This window comes from Papilio xuthus, unplaced genomic scaffold, assembly GCF_000836235.2.
Source record: "Papilio xuthus unplaced genomic scaffold, Pxut_1.1 DF825946.1, whole genome shotgun sequence".
NCBI lineage: Eukaryota > Metazoa > Arthropoda > Insecta > Lepidoptera > Papilionidae > Papilio > Papilio xuthus.
The window spans coordinates 13,819,545-13,823,752 of NW_013532703.1; the positions used below are offsets into that span (position 1 = coordinate 13,819,545).

The 4,208-nt window shown below is 35.5% G+C and overlaps 1 long non-coding RNA gene across 1 annotated transcript; it reads right to left on the reverse strand.

Moving 5' to 3' along the window:
* Window positions 1–2,420: 2,420 nt before the first annotated feature.
* On the reverse strand, window positions 2,421–4,019 carry LOC106124394 (uncharacterized). The gene is made up of 2 exons (XR_001228206.1): window positions 3,900–4,019; window positions 2,421–2,665 (listed from the first exon to the last, which is right to left on the reverse strand). It is a non-coding gene; the product is annotated as an uncharacterized LOC106124394 (long non-coding RNA).
* Between the last annotated feature and the right edge of the window lie 189 nt (window positions 4,020–4,208).

Below are 4,208 nucleotides of genomic sequence, written 5' to 3' on the forward strand. Positions count from 1 at the left end.
AATACTTTTTGGGTCAAAATGGACTTGTACAGTTCTTTGTATTTTTATGAAACTGAAGGTATTATGTCTTTCCTCAAAATATAATGTTTTTGATCGACACATAAGCATAAAAACGTTCAATACCAGGCACGTGCTAAATTGTTCAAGGCTTTTTGTTCTTTGATGTTAAAACCCTTATTTTAAATAGCAGTGTCACCTTTCAGTCCCGTAAAGTTGTAAAAGTCGTAAGCCGTCAGGCATAAAAGCTGCGCGATCAGTATTCATCACCTGGGGCGCATCTATTTTACAATGATAATCAAAATGTACGGCGCCATTTGCGTCACTTGCGGGCAGCGCATGTATGCTGATGAGCAACTATGCTGATGTCAATTCCACGACTTTAAACGTATCTAGAATTGTTCAAACTACTAATTTCTTCATTGTAAGTTAATCAATCATTTATTTTGCTTAAAAATTAAATTGTCCATTCTATACATTGCAAGTCTATGGTCAATGTCTGCTGGATAAAATTCTAGACAGCTCGGCACAGCGTTCATCGTAAATTCGTCAATGTCGCGCCTGTCACGGCAGTCGTTCACGAATTTTATTAAACAGACTCCAATTACTGATCGGAATGGTAAAACATCGTATTTCGATATTGAATGTTTTAATCATTGCGGCATACGGACGCCAAATTTGACTGATTAGTAAACAGCACGCAAAATTTTATGGGTTTCTTCAAACGACAAGGAAGTTTATACGAAAGGTGGACGTTTGAAGTTTGCCGTCTTCACGATTCGTCACGCGGCTTACTACAAGGCTTATAATATGTCTAAATTCTGAAAAAACAATTTATAATCCATAGCCTAAAAATAAAAGGCTCTTATAAAATAAAAGAATGAAAAATCTCATAAACTCTTTCTGAAACTATGTCATTGGCATTTCGATAGTTGACATTAAAAAACAGCTTTGTTTTCAAATTTTGAGTAAAAATAATAAAGCTTTGTTAAGAAAAGGAACTCATAAAACACATCTATTTCATGGTGTGTTTGCTGTACTTCTGCTATTTCATCCATCCTTGAATCCGTTACCCTTTTTAAAGTTAAACTTACATGGTTACAGTGACTCATCAAAATCAGTTCCCCAACTTTAGACAAAAAAAGTTTCTTATTATTTTTACTCTATTACTTAAGCTGTCGCTCGCGTAACTCTGTCCACGCGGTTTGAAAGAAAAAAAAAACTAAATTAGTAACTTAGTTCTTCCAGATTTTGTTCTACATCCAAACCAAATTATATAAAGATCCATTCAGCCGTTCTGGAGATACTTTCAACCGAACATCCATCCATCCAAGCATTCGCATTTATAATATCAGTAAGTTAATACAGTGATATTTAAGTTTTCTTAACCGACTGTGTTTGCTCGACAGCGTAGAGCTCAAGAGTGTGATGTTTTTCGCGCGTTTACGCCTCAGTGAGTCAAGTTTTATGATGAATTAAGGTTGAGGTATTATTTTAATGAGTTTATTCAAGAAAAATATTTTTATAAAGACAATAACAAGAAGTGAATAACACAGAAGTAGTTTTGGTTACAACACTTTTATAGTCTGTGCGTGGCAAAAACAATAACATATTAATTCTAACTGAACGTTTTCGGATAACGAAACCAAAAAATTGTGGACACGCGATGAATAATGAATGTATTGCATAAATTTATTGATCATAAAATGGGAATCAAATTTAGCTCCAAAAATGTTAATACCTACTAACCGCAGTCAACAAATGGTCATCAAATCAAATTAAAAATTCTTCGTGCAAGGTATTCAGTTTTATTAACACATAAATTACAAGAGCGAAGTGACAATGGCAATGGAAGACCTCGTATCGCAGTGGTAAGAAACGTACACTTAAAGCCAAAGTTCTGGGTTCAGTATTTTCATTAGCTAAACACCTTTTTTATCAAGTTATTTCATATTTTTATAGTTTGCCATGAAAACGAAAATATATAGCTTTTAACAACTAGCAGCTGTTAGCCTAAAGACTTCTAAGGAAACTTGGGATTTTACCGTTACTTTCTACATTAGAACTAGATTAAAAAAATACTCCCACGAGTAATTCTAAATTATTGGATCAACCTAACTATGAGTGTGGCACTCTCTCTCTAGACTAATTTAGTTTAAAGAGTGAGAACTTGTTTGCTATCTTCCTTTTTTTAATTTCAAGACATTTAAAAACTTCTAAACTTTTACCCAAAACGTTTATTCATCATTAGAAAGCTGCATTCTAAATAACGTTGGTAAACGCGTATTCACGCGCATGCGCTATGTTAAAATTCACCCTGGCGAAGCCAGGTACGGGCTGACAATCTCAATTAAAAGAAATTACAACACAATGAGATTCTAAAGAATAATTTGATTACAATTAAATCAAATGAAAGACGTAAACCATAGCTAATAGAGATCCATAAAGATGGACTCCAAAGTTTTATTTAAGATCTTAATTTTTTTTGGTTTACCATCACTAAAACACCTATTCGGTACATTAATGTCTATAATTTATAATTGAAACGTACCTTTGTGGTCTCAATCAGGTATATCCCACACGGCGTTCGTAGAAGATCTATAGAAGGACACCCCGCTGAGTTTTCGACCGAAGTGTCAATATGTCTTACCACCCTGGATGCATATCACTAAAACAAGAATTTATAATTTTACACCTTAAACTTTAACGTGTAAGATTCAATTTAACTTGTGTGATATTTAAGTTGTCAAGGGATATTTGCGGTACCTAATATCAGGAGATAGATCTATCCAAAGTATTGATGACTTTTTTGGATATAAAAATTGAATTCAATAGAATCATTTACACCTCCAGGATTTCTCGGAAGGTGAGTGAGATGGAGTTGTCATCGAGTGTTGTTCGATAAAATAATATATTGTAAGATTGTTCAAAATAACGTCTTCGGGATTCAATTGTTTTTCTCTGATTAATCAATCAAGGATTATTATAAAAAAAAACTCTACAACGCCACAACGCAACGTCATTAACGCAAAAAAGTATCGTACTAATATTATAAATGCGAATGTTTAGATGAATGGATGTATGGATGTTTATTTGAAGGTCTCTCCGCAACGGCTATATGGAAATTGCTGAAATTTACCATAGATGTAGAAGATAGTGGAAAAACAAATAGGCTAATTTTTTTAATTCCGCGAGGATGGAGTCGCGGGCGACAGCTGGAATTAGAATAAAATATATGGGTAGATAGAATTCGTTTAAGTAGTTAGGATAATTTTGTACTTTAACTCGAATTCCTTCCGTTTTAGATAAATCAATTTTTTAATATATAATGAATATTAGCTATGTCAGCCTTAATATTCAGGGAAACTTATAACCACTTTGTGAAGATGTTTTCTGTAATTTATGTGAAATTATCATTTATTCTGATTTATCCGTTGAATCTGAGTAAATAAGCTGTAACTCTTGATCCTGCGGCCGCGTAGTTAAATTTTTCATAGGCGTATATTTTGTGTAGTGGTTAAGGACTTGGCGGCAGTTTCTCGGCACGCCCGCTAAATAAATTCATTAGTTAAATCACCGCCGGCGGCTTTTAATGTCGGTAACTTCAAAGAGACCGCTCGCCGCCCCGCCGGGGGCGCTTTCGTTCGAGTTTTTACTCAGAAAACTCTGTAAACAAAATGATACGGCGCGTCCGAATGTTTGATCCGCCTTTATTATCTGTATACAGAGATAATGTTTAACTAGTAAACGGCCTCTCTTTGTGGTAATTGTGCGGATGTAATAACTTTAAGTTCACGACCAAACACAGCTTTGAGAAGTCTTAAAATACTAACTACTTAAATTTTATCTGGCCCGCGAATGGCTTTTCAAAGATTGCAGGAACATTTAATTAAGGTACTTACGTAGCCGTGTGTTTGAATTTTTACTGCATTCTGACAATTTACAACGATTTGTCAAGGCGATGCGTAACCCATATGTAACCGGTGGCAATCATTGCGAGCTGTTTCATTCAATGTTTTTATTTTACCGCGCCGCCTTCCCTCCTCTCACCAATAGAGCGGGACGGCAACATAACGTGTGTGGTCCTATGAGCCAGCCATCGGGCGTTTCCGCCGTTGCTCGGCTGCCTCCGCGTCCCAGAACGGCAACATAATCGACCGAATCATGATGGCAGCTCAACAAACATTCGGTGTATCTGAGCGGTCAGTGTT